Below are 18,683 nucleotides of genomic sequence, written 5' to 3'. Positions count from 1 at the left end.
TATTGTACGACGTTGGCCGCTACGTCTTCGTCGTGGTCGTCGGTTATTTTTCATCCCGCGCGAACATCAACGGAAAGCAACAGTTGTCGGGGGTGGTGGGGAAGGGGTGAGAGAGCGAAACAGCGCGAAAAGCAACGTGCTTGTTCGCTCGCTGCGAAACGACTGCGCGACGAGGACGTGGGACCTGACGGAGCGGGGTGAGGCGGAGAGCAACTCGGAAATCGGACATGCGTAAGATCAGACGATATAGAGCACCGCAGGAAGGCAGTCGCGCTTAAACGGCGCCCGGCGTCGGACGTGTTGACGTTGTTCATCCGAGATCGTCGATAACGTTGCGTCGATCGCACACCTAGCCGAAACGGTTCGTTAGGAGATGCGCGACAAAGATCCTGAGTGAAAAGTTTCAATGTGTCGCGAAATGACAGCTCCGTGGATCTCTTCCTGCTGAAGGGACGTTGAAAGCTCGTAGGTGGAGTTCGATTTTCGAAACGATCGTTCGTTCCCGAAAAAGTATACTTAAAGATCACCCGAGGAATCTAAACCGGTGACGAGCTGTCCGGTGCTGTTGGTTAAGCCACCTGAAAGACAAATCGAGCTACAGAGGGTTTTCGAGTGGCGGGAAAAATTTCATCTCTTTCGGTTGTCTCGGCGAATGTTTCCCGAGATCGACGAGAGAACAGATCTTACCGATCCACGGAAATCGGTATTGCGCGCCACGATCGATCCAGGGACAGAATGTCACCTGACGAAGTTGAAGCATATGTTCTAATTGCTATTGGAAAACAGCTCGTTCGGAGCCAGGTGTCGAGGTAGTAAACATCGTCGACCTCGACACATCACGCGCGATCAGCTTTATTCGGACTCGTACTGAACCATCGGAGAAAAGAACTCTCGAGAATCGCGTTGGGTCGACTGTGACACCGTACAAAGAATAAGGTATCGGACAATTGAGAATTCTTTTGAAAGCGCCGTCTCTCCCCGTGTTTGAGAAAAACAAGACGATAAACGGTAACGTTTCGGCGAGGCGTTCCACGAGCCACGAGTGCCTTCGGAGTATTGCCCGGATGACGTTAAGAATTTGATTAGCACCGGTGAACGCGACTCGAGTGCGCCCAGGTTGCGGGCAACCGACGAGAGGAAATTGTAAAAATCATTTTTACGGGTGACATCACGCTCCGTATCGTGCACAAGGATTTATCTTAACGTCATCTTCCGGAGATGACAGATTCGTATTCGACGCGTACAACGGTGATCAACGTTTTCTAGCAGCTTAGAGGGATCCGAAGGAATCGTGCTCCGAGACCAATCGCTCGCTAGGGACTCGTAACCGAGTAAATAAACCCAGGCAACAACTCGACCGGTTATCAATCAGCGAAGATTGGCGTCTAAAACGTGAGCAACCGATCGTCGGATTAGAGATTCGAGAATAAAGCAATCGGCTCTAATCAGTAGAGGCGTTTATCAACATCCGACGGTGAAGAACCAATGCCCATTAATCGCAGCCAGTCATCAAGCTTTTGAACTCGGCGGGAGGGAGAATTCAAGGAATTGGACTCGGCGAGAGGCCAGAAGAGGACTTGAAACGAACCAACGAATAACCAATCTAGTAATCATTGGTTCCTTCGTGATTCGAGGAGGCTCGAAAGATTCGTCGTGACCGTGTCTCGTGAACCGATCTTTTCAATCGGTCAGTTTTTGTTGCCAAAAGCACGGAGGTGAGGCTGATCTTGCAATAGAGCCACGAGATCCCGTCAATCGTTTCGTGGAAATTGGAACGTTTACGAGCACGATATTCTGGCAAAAACAAGTCTCCGAGGTGGAAAGACGACAGGAAGCACCGTGTCCCGTCGTGTTCCTCTTTGCCAGTGATAAGTTGAACGGTTGTCTGAACGCGCGTAAACAGGTGTCACAGCAGTCTACCAGAGAGTACCGTCGAGGACTTAGAGGACTCTTTACAACGGACGCTCGTCGCCGCTTTCACGTTCACGAGGCTTTGCGAGCCGATCGACCCCATTTGTCACGGAAATTGATTCCCTTCGTTCGATCTTTATGGAAATCCTACGACGATTCTGCGTCCGACTACTGAGAACCTAACAACTCGGCGCTGGAGAGGTTTTCACGGGTCTCCTTTAAGGAGACTGGGTGAGTAGTAGCTTAATCGGCAAAGGACTTTCAAGTAATACATCTTCTTGCACGGAACTGAGTTAAGTTATAGGCAGCACAGACTGCTTTTAATTGGTGGATACGGTCCGGTATTAAGAATTTGTTATCGATAAACCTAGTTATATTCTGAAATCGTGGCGAGTGCTTAGCAATCTTCCTTCTTTCTTGCTGCAAGTCAATGTTTACGCGCAATCTGGTCAGCCTCTGACTTGTGAAGTACATCTGGTCTTCGTATGCAGTATTACAAAAAGAGATTCCTTCTTTCCTAAATCTGATCAAACCCTATCACAAGGTGGGTTTGATCCCACGTTACTTAGCCCTACTCCCTTCATGGGAGTTTTAAATTTACCCAGAAAAGACAGGAAATTGTAGTGTTTTTATAATCATATTATTGTTTGGTAATGGTAATAATCTATTAGGAAGGGCAATATTGCAGCATTACGTTTTGGATCTTCTAATTGATCTTATTAGTGAAGCTTATCCGACAAATTCTGCTCTAAACGTGGAGTTGTTGAATCGTTTGTGCAATGTACTCTAATTAATTCTAATAAAATTGTTTAAATAATTGAGATTTTAACCAGCCCTTTCTATCAAAAACATAACTTGTTAGACAGAATGGAGTTTCTTTATATATTTGGAGCCTTTCGATACAAGGTAAACGTTCAGGACTTCTCACTGTCTCTGATTGGACGAAGGTTGGTTGAGTTACTTGCAACATGGAGAACTTTTGGTTCGTAAACTCGATCCGGATCTTGTTTCGAGTTTCTTGGTCTATTACCGAAGAATATACTTGCTCAACAGTGGGTCTAGCTCTATTATAGAATTTCAGAGTAGACATTACCAACGAAGACTCAAAGCAGTCTTCTTACCTTCTGGAGACAAGTTGATAGTTGTGCGTAACACGAACAGCTTCTGGTTCGAAAAGTGAGTCTAGTTTTGTTTTTGGAGTTCTGTATTAAGTAGGAAGGTCAGGAGTAGGTGCTTTAAATGGTACAGAGTTAACAACCTAGGTTTATTCTGAATTTAAAGTGGACATTTTGCTCAAGAAGTTTCTGAAACAGTTTGCCTGCTCTTCTGCTGCAGCTGGTTACATTGTCTGTAACGTGGACAGCTTGTAGACTGGGTCGATACTTTTGTTTATAAATTCATTACTGAGAAACGATGTTAGAGTAGATAGTTTAACTGCTTCAGAAAGCCTAGCTTTGATTTCTGAGAATTGAAAGTGAACATTTTGTCGACAGGACTTGGAAACAGTCTTCTTTGTTGACATCGGTGACTTGAATCACCGAGAAACGAGAATCGAAGTTGGTAGATTAAATGGTACAGAGGGTCCAACTTTATTTTCAAATTTAAGAATAGATGCGTTGTTGACAATATCTTGGTAACAGTCTTCTTCCTGTTCGCTACCAGTCTTTGGTTACATTCTGTGCAACATGGACAGACTTACAGTCTTGACCTAGTCTTGTTCTTGGAATTCATTATCGATAGATAAGGTTGAAGTATAATAGACCATTGTAAGAACCAGCAGGGAGTCGTGACACGACAGTTCGGATAAGAGTCAACATTTTAGCTTATCAAGTGTTTCTCGTTAGTTTACGTACCGTTCACTTTGACGCGCCATGTCAATCGCAGAATCGAAGAAGAGAAAGGAAGGAACTCGGTCGCTGGAAGTCTCCAAATTATTCAACGCAACTTTGCTACTTGTTTACGGTAATAAAGCGAGGAAGACATCACAAAACTCCTCTCGTAATTATTTATCCGCGTGGTTCTCTGAATGTCCACTCCTCGCGAGCACGGATTCGCGAAAAGTCTCAAGGAGATCTGAACTGAAAAAAGGAGAGAGAGAAGAAGAAGAAGAAAAAAAGAAACTACAGAATCTGGCGGCTTGTAAATACATTCGCCGATAAAAACAAATGTATATAGCCGTGCGGTGGGTGTAGCCGTTTATTAACGTTGCCACTGAGAATTCGCTGAGCCTGAAACCAATTTAATGTTCCTCTTGAATCGGCGTGTTGGTCGCGAGATAAATGTTATCATAACGGGTGGCTCTCAGGATCGCATGCTGCGAAGCTAATACTTTATAAATAAACATAGAGGTCGGTGCTTCTAATCGCTCATCAGGAACACCAGTGAGTCAATTTTTAACTAACCGCGACGCATGTTATTCACGGCACTTGTTAATCCTGTACTGTTCTAATTAAATGTTAACCTACGAGGAACTTTTAGTATTTTAAATTTGTCGACTATTTTCAGTGGAAGAGGATCGAAGATTGATCTACTTATTCTTTGAGCTATTACTGCGATTTGAGGGTATCATAATTTTCCTCGTGCTTGATTTCCATAGACAGGTGAATTTGAATAATTTTTAATTGTATTTCTTTTTAAGTTCTGAACGTAGGAACGGGAATTTTTTTATAATATTTCATTAACGATAACTCGAGTGAACGAACGATATGGAGAAGATACAGTTTTGTTGCTTGTGAGAATTTTTTGAGTAAATAACAAAAACAAGAATTTAAAAAATTGCAGAAATATGTAAATTCATTGGTTTTGGAGCAAATGTATTATAAAAATCGATCTGTTTCGATCCTCGTTTAGGGTTCTCTTCGGAGTAAACATATTATAAATAAACACAAAGAAGCGTTTCACATCATTCAAGAGCAAATTTCTTGGTTGCATCCTTTTGTAAATATTTGTGCGATTTTTATTTCACCGTGGAAATATACAAGAAGGCAGTTATGCCATTCGAAATGAGCGACTGGGATTGGGACTGTATACAACACGTGGTCGACTAATCTGAAAGTTTAGCATATAAAAATGAAAAGTTGACTTTACAGTTAAAGTCAGACGAAGCCAAGAAATTAATTCCAAATGAAAATTTCCGTTATAGGGTACATGTGAAACAATTATTTGTTTCGATACCTATTAACAAAAACAAAAAATAATAAAAACAGGTGCTAAAAATGGAGCACAGGTCACTGAAATTGATCTTTCTGAATAATCTTTGAAAAATTTATCTCTTTTGAACACGATTCACTCAAAGTATCTTTCAAACTATGTGAAAAAAAAAAGAAAATATAAAGAATTGTAAGTATACAATATTTTCTCGATCTAATATCTTGGATATTTTGAATTTATTTTATGCAGTTACTATCGCTACAATATTCTTATAAAGCGACAGAAGGGTGGGAGTAGGAAAGATAAACGACACGGGTCTCATTTAGACAAATTAAAAATGATAAACATTCATACTCAAGATCTTAATATGAAATATTAAAACCCTAGGTCCGGGTTAGTCTGAGTAGAAATAATGGTGCTGGTTCAAAGGGGCGAGCTGCTTTTCTGACACTAGGAGCAAAATTAATTTAACAAATGAATGCTACTGTCAAGTGTGAGATAATGCATTCAAAATGTCGTCGAGGTTGAGAACAATGCGCGTTCCGTGTGTTAATTAAGAAATTTATTACCCATATTATTTTCTTTTGTCCATTTCTTTGTGAGTGTGCATCATACGATACGTCACGCCTTTATGGGAAGATAAAGAAAAAAATCGAACTGAAAATTCAATTCTTTATGAGCTCCATAAAACGATATAAAACTAATGAAATCGGTAAATTGCTTCGGCAGTTTGTATCGATGACCTTGAACTGTTAAAATATTTGACACTCACTTTAGTCAGGAAACAATTTAAAGGACAATTTTATTGGGTAATTTCCAAAATAAATACTCGATCGAACGCTTTTAAATTTATCACAAAAATGTATTAATTATCGAAGAATACCTACAGTTATTATTAACCAACAGATGTTAACAAATATTTCAAACTAATTTATTTCCTTTTGGAATATAATTGTCAATACTGTCAGTTTGATTTAAAATACAAAGTTTCATTAAGCGCGAGATTAGGTATATGTCAAACTATAATAGCTGTCAAAAGTTGGAAATTCACGAAATAATGTTATTTTAAGATTAATCGCTCCAATCCCAAATTATACAAAAGCTACAAATATATGTTTATTTTTATATTTTCGCATAATGGACAACAAATAATGATATCTTGAACAAATTTAAGGATTTTGTTTATACTTTTGTTGCAAATATATGTGATAATTTGCATTTCAAACTTCTTGTAGATAATGTAAACTGTTTCTTTTGGCTTTGGTTGGTAAATGCCAATAAATTTTCGGAAAAAATTTTTTAAATATCATTTTTTGTAATGATATTTTGTACAAAATCAAAAGGAATGATATGTTCTCAGATATGACAGAAATATTTTATATTATGATCCTAAACTGTAGTCACACAGCTAAAGGGAGACTGAAAGGGTCGAATGGTCAAGAGTTGTACAAAATTTTCATCTTTTTTATTTATAACAAAAAACTTTGGGAGTTTTCGTTATAGTCCTTGTTCGATCCTTGTTTTCGACAAACTTTTAAAATTTCAAGACGAAGAATTTTTTTTGGTTTCGAGATAACACTTCTTCGAACCTGATGGATCGATTTTGAGAAAAACGACTTCAAACTTTCCGATCACGATACGTTGCCTTCTCGTAACTTTATCGATTCTTTGAATCTCGGTGTAATATTTCACCAATGTACATTCCAAACAGCAAACCGTACGAAAATGTTAAAAAATTCGATATTTGGTCACTTCAAGATGAAAGTAGAGTGTAAAGTGCTTGCGGTAAATGGAACACCCTGTATTGCAAATGTGAAGTAATTCAACAGACTCGATTTTACAGTCGAGCAAGGGTCTAAAAGCTTTCGCATAAATTGAAGTGCCGTTAACGTTCACCCTCGATTGCTGACGCTGAAACAATCATTCGAGGATGTTTAGTAAAATTTCTCGTAGCTACACTTTGTCCCTAGAGTTGCTTGGTAATTGTAATCTGTTTTTTATAACCTTACGAACAGAAAAAGGAGAATCGTTGAGAAAAAAACTTGTCCGAAGTGCCAGAAGGGATTAATTATCGAAACGAATATAGAAAAAAAATTTATTATCGCTGTCGAAACTTCAAAGTGAGTATCCTGGCGAAAATGATCGTTTCTTGAAAGCGATCTTTGCAGATTGAACGCAAAAAACTATTAAACGTACAAAAACGTTAGATTTTCCACGACTCGTTCGTGCGTCAAGTAGGTAATTGTAATTTCCGGTTAAATGATTTATTAAACAAAGAGGGTAAAAAACGCAAACACACACTTTGAGAGTTGACCATAGCCAGAAATTTTCCCCAGCACTTTAGCACGATCTCCTTTAGATTTCCCCTTAGGGAAAGTCCTCTTTCCTTTTCTAATGCCAATGAAAGGAAAAAGAGGAAGAAAACTTTCTGTGTGACCATGATGTGTACATTTGGAAGTCATTAAGCATTAAACATTACGCTAAAGGATCCAGGCGTACGTTCATTGCCATGTAGTATTTACTTCGAGGGTTAAAATTCGACCTTGAGTTGCATGCGAGGGCCCTCGGTGAAAACCTACTACAAATTCGTCCCTGACCGGCAGCCGCTTAACTATTTCCACAGCCTCCATCACGTGACCTTTTTCATTTAGTTTTTGTGCCTCGTATCTTTGGACAGTGTATGGGCGCAGATATATTGTTACTTTCATCGTTGTTATTCCTATCGAGACCATTTATTACTGTACACTTTCGATATCACCACTGTTGCTGTCAAATATCGAATAAAGTAAAAATGTAAAATATTTATAACAGTTCTTCGAATACACCATAACGTGTATCTTGGCAACAAGCTTTGACTGTTTTGAAAATAGTATACTATTGCTATTTCGTTATCTCTGGTTTCTGTAATAAGGTTCGTAGCGAGCAGATGTCGAGAACTCTGTTAATTTAATTTCTTTCCATACAGTACTATTCATTCTAAATGTTTTTTCGTTTACAGTATCGTTATTAAACCAAAACTGATTCTTCTGCCTTGATCTCCCTACGGTTTATTTAAAAATGGTTTTCGTTTACAATGTCGTTATTGAACCAAAACTGATTCTTCTTTCTTGATCTCCTTAGAGTTTATTTTAAAAAATTCGTTTCATTCTTACGCTACCGGAGTAATAGATACGGGAAATACATCGAGTATGTAATTATTTAAGTAAGACTTAAAATTATAGGATTGCGAGAGGTACACCGAATATCTAAATGATTGTATGTGTAATAACATTTTCAATTTGAGTAATTGTGTACCTCGTCTGGTAGAATAGGCACAATGAATTTATTGAGCCATGGTGAAATTGCAATATTAATTGTCGAGATTTTATAATTCTGTTAAGATTAAACCTGTTAAGGTTTCCTAAACAGATATTGCGTTGACGTTTGTATTCTGAATTAATCAAAGAAATTGTTTTCATAACTGTTGATCGACGAACCAACGCAAAATCGAGTTTGAAACACCTCGTTAAGCTTCCGATTCGAAATCCACGGGTCTAACTCCCTAATTTAATTATTCCAATACCTTGTTGCATCGAATTGGGATTTCTGATAGAGTTCCATAGTGAAATACCAATTGAAAATCCTGAAGTCCGCTTGGAGATCGCTTAACATTGAATAAAAGCCACTTTACACATCCACCTGTTACATCCCCAGGCTATTAAATTTTCATGTGTCAGAAAATATTTATTCCTAAAATTCAAGATCTTTTGTTACGAATTCTTCTGTGAATTCTTTCCTTCGTATTTCATTTACCTTATCTGCATATGACATCTTTCAGTGTTCTTGATATAATAGGTTCAAAATGTCTATTATCGTCTTTAAAATCGTTTAAAAATTATGAAACAGTAAAAATTGATTCTTGTCAATACCATTATTATATATTTCAAATATTTAAAAAAATGTCAAATAACGAATACCGGAGAAACCAAAAGAATGCAAGGAGTAACTATAAAATGAAAATATAAAACCGAAATGCGTATAAAATTTTATGAATAATCCATTTAGCCATTTATTTGCGTTTACGTTGAAAGACGATTCTACACGCGTCTATGTTCCGAAAAGAAATGTTTCTTTTAATAGCCAAACGTAATCAGGTCTTAAAACGCGTTACTTCCTTATAGATAGAAAAGTAAATAAATTCATCCGTGTTAAGTTGCTGTAAAGCCCACGCAATTTTGAAAATCGTTTCCGTGAAGTTTTCCGTGTAGAGACACGTAGAACGGATGGAATTTGTATTCACTAAGAATACGTAGAATACTTGTTTTAGATACGCAACTATCTTCGTTCCATTCGTCTAATGCTAGTGTGGAGGTTGTATGAAACAGGAGCCAAAACAGCAGGAATTGTTTCTTCAGCTGTGATCGTATAGTCACCGTTTCTTCTTCGTTCGCTGAATGTTATCATTTTCACGTAAATGATTTACGAATCATCAATAAATGAGGGATGGACGACGTTTTCTCCACACCCAGAGTATCTCTTAACATCGTACATTTTTCGTCGATTTTTGCTTACAGAATATAAAAATCAAAATAAACGAACGAAAGTGATGTAGTTCAACATACCTTTGTTCAGTGTATATCAGTAACGCAAAGGTTTATCGGTAAGAAGTGAGTTAAACAAATTTTTGAAGCTACGTTTCATAAATCCGAATCGTATCTTCGAATATACAGGGTGTTTGCTCAAACGAGGGCACCTATTGTTGAAATTTGTTTAAGTGGAATATTTTCATTAAGGCAACGATCTATAATAGCTAGTGAAAAATAAATTCAACCATGGATGATACGTTGACCTTTGAACGACTTTGAAAAACAAAACTCGTGTTCATACACGAGAGAAAACGAACTATATAAAATTCACGGTGTTTCGGTACAACTTATTCAGAATACATTACTTATTTCTTTTAATAAAAAACAGAAACGATGAATCTTATAGTAAAGGAATATTTATGTGGCAATTTCGATTAATATCGATAGGTGGCAGAAAGTCATAGAATAAAATGGCACGTATAACATTAATCAGGAATGTTCTATATAAAATCAACAGTATATAATATTAATAAAGAAAAAAAAATGCGAATGGACTTATTACACAATCTAATATTTTATTTCGAAAGGTGTTCGAAATTACCTCTCGCGCCGTTGGTTCGCTCGTTGTCGAAATTTCACAACAGAGCTTTAAAGGGTCGCGTATTTTCAACGAGTTATCGACCATGTTTGCTCCGAAAAGGTTGCAACTGTAGCGAAACGTTGTCGAGAGTTTCGTGGGACCGCATCGAAGGCAACAACCTTTCACACCGAGAACATGGTAGGGGTAACTTTTGCACCGATGAAAGAAACAGGCGCCAGAAAATTGGATCGAAGGGGTGGTTTCTGTACACCAATCGAAAAAAGTTGCGAGTCTTGGTTCTTCACGAGCCACCGCAAGACTCGGTGACACGTGACTCATCGTATTAAGCCAGCAACGCGCCTTTGTTGGTCCTCGAGGGTATTAATTAAGGGATGACACATTGCGAAGTAAACCAATTAATACTGGCCGACAGCGTGGCGTCGACGGCTTTACTTTCGTCCTATTGCCTCGCTTATCGATTCCACGGAATATCTCTTTGTTGTCGCTCGTTAAACCATCCATTAAACAAGCTCTCGTTTACCTGGCCGATGGCAGTCACGAAACTCGACGTTTTGGAATTGAGCGCGTCCCAAAAGTATCGACTGTAAGGGTCCCGATAGATAACACTGAACGTTTCGAACGAGTGTGAACACGACCAACAGAACGGATTCAACGCACGAACGAGACTGCTGGTATGGCTAAACAGTGTGTAGATGGACTTCGAAGAAACTTGTTCGTACCACCGCGAGTGCGCTGGAGTCATCATCGATCACCTCGATTAGTTCGATCGAGTTTTAGTAATTAGAAGTTCAAGCACGTCCACCTATTCTGGGTAGCACGAACAAGTCTTTTCGAAGCCAGTGTCTTGAATTTTCGGCTCTGAATTTTATCCTCTCGGGAATAAGTCTCGTCAATGAACAAAAAAATTGTTACACGTGGCCCAGTATGCTTTATACGCACAAAAATTTTCGTTAAAATCAGATTTGTAAGTTAGGGGAGTTTGTAGACAGGATCCTTCGTTAGGTACCAGCCGGATTACAAATCTCCGTCACTTTTACCGAGCAGAAAGGAATGTAAACGAGAATCACAATGGAAGAAAGAAGATAAGTTGCCAGTTTCCAGTCTCATTGAAAGGGAATTGCAAAAAAGTGTAAATGTGATTCGATTAAATAAATCTCCCGCTGTTTGGAGATTAAGTCGACGAGGGAGGAAGAAACGAAAGAACGTGGTGATATATAAGTCGTGAACGATCGATCTCGATGTACAGGCGCGAACATTCGTTTTATTTCGAAACGTTGTAAAAACAGACGCGTCTAATCTCACTGAAATATTTTACGATCTTTCTTCTTGGGGTACTTCAAAGTCGAAAAACTGAAAAATCACTCTCGCTGATATACCGCTGAGATAGAACGATTAGTCCGCTAAATTGAAATCAGTTCGATCGTAGACTATGGGAAGACTACTAAATAGTGATAATCTGATATTGAATATATAAATACATATCTATCGAATAGAATTGATAATCATTTGATAATTTTGCGAAGGTATCGATATACATTTGATACTTCTGCAAGAATATCGGTACACCTTTGATGTTTCCACGAAAGTATAGACACGTATTTAATACTTCTAGCCAAGTATCTGTACAAAATTGAAGGTTTCCTCTATCGACCTTAAATTAATTTTAATTTTGAATTCTTTCGAAAAGATACAAAAAATATAATTGTCGTGCAAAAAATATTATTGTCTTATTCGCACTAGCTTGGATATGTTTTTTTAAAATATCAATATATATTTCATGTCCCATGATATTGTCAATAAATTGGAGTGATTGCACTTTGAGCAATTAAATCTAGATTCGTTCCGCAGGACTCAATAATTTGAAATCTATTATAGTTATTAATGGAAATCTTTGATATATGATGTCAAATTATGATTGAAGTATATGCATCCAATTATTAGCACTGTAAATATCGAATAAACAAATATTGAGAACAAAATAACTTTTTAATATCGTAAAATATTATTAAGCATTTTTTTAGTGCTTTAAATTGTAATATAAATATTCCCTGTGCAAGTGAATGCTTGCTTTTTTCTTCTAGTCTTCGATCTGACCTTTTAATTAAAATACTGATCGTTAATTAGAATTTTTAATCACCTTCTTAGTAAAAATTTTGTAATTACGTTTAAGAACGTTATCAGAAATAATTATTGTAACATTATCGATCCGGGTCGAAAGTAACATTACAATGATAATAAATTCTTGGATACGAGGATAATAATTCTGAAAACTGGACGAATAAATGATGAGTTCGCACAGATAAAAAGAAACGAAAGTCGACTATACTGACACCTATCAAAAGAAAAGAATCGTAGTACAATATGAAACAAAAACAAAAGACAAAAGTAAACAGAAAGACACGTAATCGGAATTCGGAAAAAAGAAAATTACAAAAAACAGGAGCAAGGGCAGAAATGAAGAATATAGTGACGAAGAAGGTAAAGAATATTATTGCTTGGCGTGCTGCTATTCATATAGTTCCAGCAAGCCAAATGAGAACCGAGTACGATGCATGGAGTGTAAGAAATCGGCGCACAAAGAATGCACTAAGCAATATGACATACGTTCGTCGCAATTGTAAAACCGAATAATCTGTAATTAGTTGAAAACTTTGAAATTTTTCGAAAAATTTAATTCGTATTTAGTCTTTCTTCTAAGAATACAATTACTACATCCCATATTTGATCGATAATTTTGAAATCACTTGTCACGAAGCGAAACAACGTTGGCACAATAATTTCAGATAGTCGTGTAAAATTGCTGTGCACAAATTTGTATGCAGATTTTTGTTGCAAGTGTATGTATCGATACTTTCTTAAAGATACCAAATGGATGCTGATTCTATTCGATACCTCTGCGTTTCATACTATTTGTCACTGAATTATACTTTACGGGCTGGTATTTATAGTATTGATTCGGTGTCATTCGCATCACTACTGATAATAAATTAGTTTCTTTAAGTTTCACCAGATTGGTTCTCGACATACAGGAACTTCGTTCGAGTAAATTTATTCGGATTATAAATAAGAAAACGCGACCGAGTAGTCACGTATTCTTCCATAATGTAAGACATCTTTTTCATGTGTAATCAGCCAATTGATCTGAATTATAGTGTTTCTGTGGTTCTTTGTAAGATAGGATAAATAAATTATTTTATTGCGAGGATGTGTGCATCTCGCATGAATCTTTCCACATTAGATTCGTAGGCTTTCGGCAGAACGAGGAATCGTAACAAACAATCGTGAAAAATTATTCTACTGTCGCTAAAAGAAACGAAGAAACGTTCACAGATTTTGACTCGAAAGTATACTTGTCGATATAATAAACATTTACAAAACTTAAATTTACAAAACTGACATTTCAATTCGTAAGTATCGAGTTATCTTTCGAATAAACATATTAGTAATTATAATTTGAATTTCAAACATATGGGTTATATAATTATGTTTATTTTAAAGATGGCTCAAAGCATGTGTCGAACGACAATAAAAACAGCTTGTCGAATACTGGTAATTAGTCACCATTGTCGTTTTCTAACTAATCAGAATTCGTTTGCACAGTTAATAGTAAAAGAAGAATGGTGAAATTATTCAAAATGGCCAACTCTTGCAACGAAGTAGTCTTTCCTGTTGGTCTTCATGGTTATTTCGATGTATTATACAATTTCTGTTTAGTCCAGTTGGTAGTTTGTCACTGTTCGTTTCATTTTTGATTCCGGTCCTGTTACGAGCTCTATAACTTGGGTCCATGGGGTCAATATTAATGGTACCCCGTAATTGCAGTCCCGTCCGCTATGGGATGTCTAGTTACCTTGGATCAACTCGATTGAATTTCTTTAGCCCTGACCTTTTGTTCGATTAATTTAATTAAGGGAAGCACACATATTGCGTCGATGAATGGCTTTCGTTCCTCGTGGATAAAACTAATGGATCGGTCAATTCGGGAGTGGTGATAATGGTGAACGATGTGTTAATGTTTATTTAATGTTCGCACACATAACCAACAAATGCAAATATGTGGCGATGTTTTATTCAATATTGCGCATCGTATAATATTTTACGACGCTCCAGAAATATTGCACGTATCGAAAGCTTAATTTATTAAATAACAGCAAATAACAATGTGTTTCTGGTAAAAAAACTATGGTACAAACATGAACGAATAAAGTTTCATTTTATATTTGCTTCATCGGAGAAGATAAAAAAAAGGTTTATCAAACTTTTATTTGGAAAATTTTATTCTCTTTATGATTTATTTAATACATAGTTTTAAATGTTACAAATAACGATCGTATTCCAACAGTACCAAAAACCTACAAAAAATAGTAATTTGACCGATTTGGTTTTAGTTACCCATGAACCGATTTTGCTCGAAATTTAATTAGGTCTCGAAAATAAAAATTTAATTGGTCTGTTAATTATCTCGTTTCAAAAAGAAGTTTGAAGATTAATAGTGTTTTAGTCAATGGTCGGGAAACTTTTAAATTATAGTACCTACATTTACATACATTCGTATGAACATAACACGTTTATAAGTGCATGCGTGTATTAATAAAGTTCGGAAATTGGAAATTGAAAGTAATGCAGTGTAGGTTGTGTGACATATGAAAGTCGATATTCATAATACGTCATCGTATTTTATTTCAGCGTTTTATTTTATCGAAACTTGAACGTACCGTTTGTATCGAAACCTACATCGCAAAATGTATCAGCGTTTGTAGGTTGCTTTAGGAATGAAATTCAGCGACAGGTGTTGCTTCAGAAGCTATCCTTGGTAAACATTTTCAATCATTTTCACAACGCTCGAGGCAATGTTTTCTTTTATTCGTGTATAGTGGTTCTTGAAAAACTAAAAAATTTCAGTGAAGATTAATCGATTCTTTTTAAACAACGGACTGGAAATATTATGCATTTATGGCGTATGCATAAAATATATATGCAGCATATATGCACAACAAATATTAATATTGTTACATTAATTTACTAAAAGGTTGTCCCAATCCGTTTTAAATTTTTAATATACACCATAAATGCACAAAATCCATCTTAGTCTTATGTTTATTAATTAACATTTAGAGGTATAACAAATATTGTAGCAATTAATTCAGATTTTCCGAGCACTTAATTCAAATTTTCCGAGCACTTAATTCAAATTGATTATGTAATCTTCTGGTACAATTTCATTTTACTTTATGGTCAAAAATTGGTAATCGTCAATAATTTACGATATTAAAACTTACCAAAAGAGATTGTGTCGTAAATCTTTCCGATCAAATAATTAGTACAAAATTATCCGACTATTGCTGAAGGTGTAATTAACAAGATTCGACACTCACAGTCCTTAATTAATTCCTGCGCGACCACCTGTTAACGGTCGAACGACTTCCTCTTTCTCATTGAGTAACCCATGATTAACCGAGCAAATTAAACACCATGCTTGGGAGAAATAGGTATTTGAAACAGACACTAGTAATTAAGCGTTTGAATTTTTCGGTTGTATCTAAGCAATTTGAAGCAATGGAAGTTGTTAACATATTGCATAAATATTAAGCTACATTTTTAACGCTATTTAAATTTGATAAATGAATTGAACTCTGCGGAACCCTTAATCTGATAAATTGTTGTTATCAGTGACAAACTGATAATCAATGATAATAATAAAACCAAGTGTACGTTATTTACGATGTCATAAGAATTGTTTATTTCAGGTAACTCTTGGCGATAGTTTAAATGTTTTCTCAATCAAATCAGTTAAATTTATTTATGCAATATTTTTATATCTCATAATTTGTTATTTTCTATGTAACTTTATTGATCTACAACATTCATATAAACGTAAAATAAATATTTTATTTCAAATTTTCTCTCTCCATCGTATTCATACTAAGATAAAGGGATATAATAATGTAAAGTAATATTGCAAACAGAATGTTTCTACAGTTAGATACGTACCTATATTTTATACTGTTTTTCAAATAAATTTCAATATTCCTCTGACGCTGTTAAATGGTGATTTATCGAATCAGTAAATTACAGGAGGATAAATAGCTTACTGTTTTATCTTCGTTAAATATTATTTCGGGTATAAAATTTCAGAATATGTTAGAGAAATTTAATTTGTCCGTATCAACTTTAAAAATAGAATTTAAAATAATTGATTTCACAGCGTATTTTCTGAAGTCGAAAATACGTAAATGATGTAATTAATTCGTTGGGTTACATGAGAATCAAGTTGCTTTTCGAAAAATATTCTACATGGAGCAAAATTAAATAAATAAAATAGTACTGAATTTGTAAAGTCTTCCAATTTTATTGTTAGCTACAATTCACGAGCCTTTGTTCACGCTGTCTTTCGCGTGCAAAATTCTGAAAATAATAATCCACGCAATAATTGCACACAAATCCTGCAAATGCAGAGGCAGAATATTATTCACGGCGTATGCAAATAAGCGGAAAATTTTTTTACGCGTGCGTATTTTCGGGAAAAATGTAACAAATACGGTTGAACCGTGATGAAAAAGTACGGCGAGATGAGAATTTCATCTATTTGTTAATGGAAAATATTGCTTCCTTCGTTCAAACGCAGGGTATCTCGTATTAAATGGATAAAAAGTCGTTTGAACAATTTTTGCACTACCGAATTTCCCCAAAAAAATAGTAGGAATGAAATTTACTTTTCAATTTCGAATTACATACGATTTGATTACACGCTTTATACAATTTGGGGTCGATTAAATTTTATGCAATGCCTGCTTTGAACACCGTTGAGAAGGATATTCATAATGCATGACCTATATACATATATTTATATACATATTACGATTCGGTTAATTATACATTTTTATCAAGATGCAAAATTACCTCAAGTTTCTTAACTGTAAATGTGCAACATTATATCATTCTGTACTCTATCGAATATAAAAGAACAAATTATTAATGTACATAGGTTTAAAAATAATAGTTACCGAGATATTCTCAGTGAAGTATATTTATAATACTTTTAAATATTCAATGTTATTGCTGTGTGAATCAATTCCGTAGTAATAATCATCAGTCGACACAAACGTGATTAACACTTTTGTCGTAATGAAATTTAGTAATATTAAAGTGTAAAATCTTGAACCTTTTTTGAATTAAAAATCAACTAAAGAATATCTCGACAGCTATTAATTTTTCACCCCGTGTAAAAAATTAATTGTGCCTTAATAACTTTTTATTCTGTATTTAATAGACTTTCGTACAATATGGTCAAACGTTGTATATTACGGTTAAAAAGCTCAAGATGACTGTATTTTGATAAAAAAAGTGAAAATGTAATTATTGTATTATATTACCTTCTGTTTGAAACATTTTTCATCGAATGTTACTACAGAAATGTTAATACAAAGGAATATTGTATCGTTCGAAAACAAAATTTCATTTCTTTTTTAAATTCCAGCTTACAAACTGTCCTCTGACTCCAATTCATCCGATGCATCGAATAAAAGTGTCCGGTTGGAAAATTGCATAGCTATCGCCGCGTAATAAATTGCAGTTCGTAACTGTCTACCTTTCCGTATTCTTCTATCGTAATCATCCCCACCAAAAATTGTATTGTTACGAAACTAATGCAGTTAATGTAATTATTTTCACGAAACTAGCACAGAATAAAAGCATTTTCGTCCTCTCGACAGTCTTTACGAATTCATTTGGTCGTTGCGTTTGACTAAATATTCCCAATGAATATGCAAAAGCTACGTAAATGGGCCATCCCAATTGCCATGAATAGGAACGTCGAATCGTTATACCGGGCGTGGATTTTCAACGAAATAATGTTAATTTTCTTTTATGGTAATTCTAATCCTCGATGAGAAATAAAGTAATTTCCGGGAGTAATTTATTCTCCTCGAGGTGTTCGTTCTTAAATTATAATCGATAGCGAAAGTCGAGTGCAGGTTGCATAGGAAATAACTGCATACAATGAAATTCGATCGCTATTAAATACGGAATAGATGATTTTTCGAAAGAAAGCCACTGTTTCAAATTGTTTCGTTTTTAGTTATATTACACCACAATGAATCAACAGACTGCCTATTCGTAAATTGATCGCTAATTTATAGCCTCGTCTCATCGATTTACGAAAGTTATACGGATATCACGAGATGACGATCAATGGTACTAAATCTATTTCCAGCAAGAGAAGAATGAAAAAATAAAAGCTGAAAAGACACGCGAATAAAAACTAAAGTATTCGGTCTCACGCGACGCTTTAAAATAAATTTCATTGTTCTTTTCCCTCGAGGGAAACGATCATTTCTGTCGATCGGCTTTACTATTTTTATCACTTCTTATAAACTATCGAAAGGTTCCGTAAAAATATCAATTTCCTCACGAGGATCGGTTACAGTTTTAGTGTCGCGAATTTAGAAGCTGGAAAT

General features: G+C 35.7%; 1 protein-coding gene across 1 annotated transcript in view; it reads left to right on the top strand.

The window, feature by feature from the left end:
* Positions 1-286: 286 nt before the first annotated feature.
* Positions 287-18,683, top strand: part of LOC143153262 (vasoactive intestinal polypeptide receptor 2) — a 56,027-nt gene continuing 37,630 nt past the window's right edge. Inside the window, exon 1 of the mRNA XM_076324260.1 lies at positions 287-2,142. The gene's annotated coding sequence lies outside the window, so the exon portion shown is untranslated. The remainder of the gene's footprint in view (positions 2,143-18,683) is intronic.

The sequence above is a fragment of the Ptiloglossa arizonensis genome, chromosome 12, assembly GCF_051014685.1.
Source record: "Ptiloglossa arizonensis isolate GNS036 chromosome 12, iyPtiAriz1_principal, whole genome shotgun sequence".
Classification (NCBI taxonomy): domain Eukaryota; kingdom Metazoa; phylum Arthropoda; class Insecta; order Hymenoptera; family Colletidae; genus Ptiloglossa; species Ptiloglossa arizonensis.
This window is presented reverse-complemented; position numbering and strand designations above follow the sequence as displayed.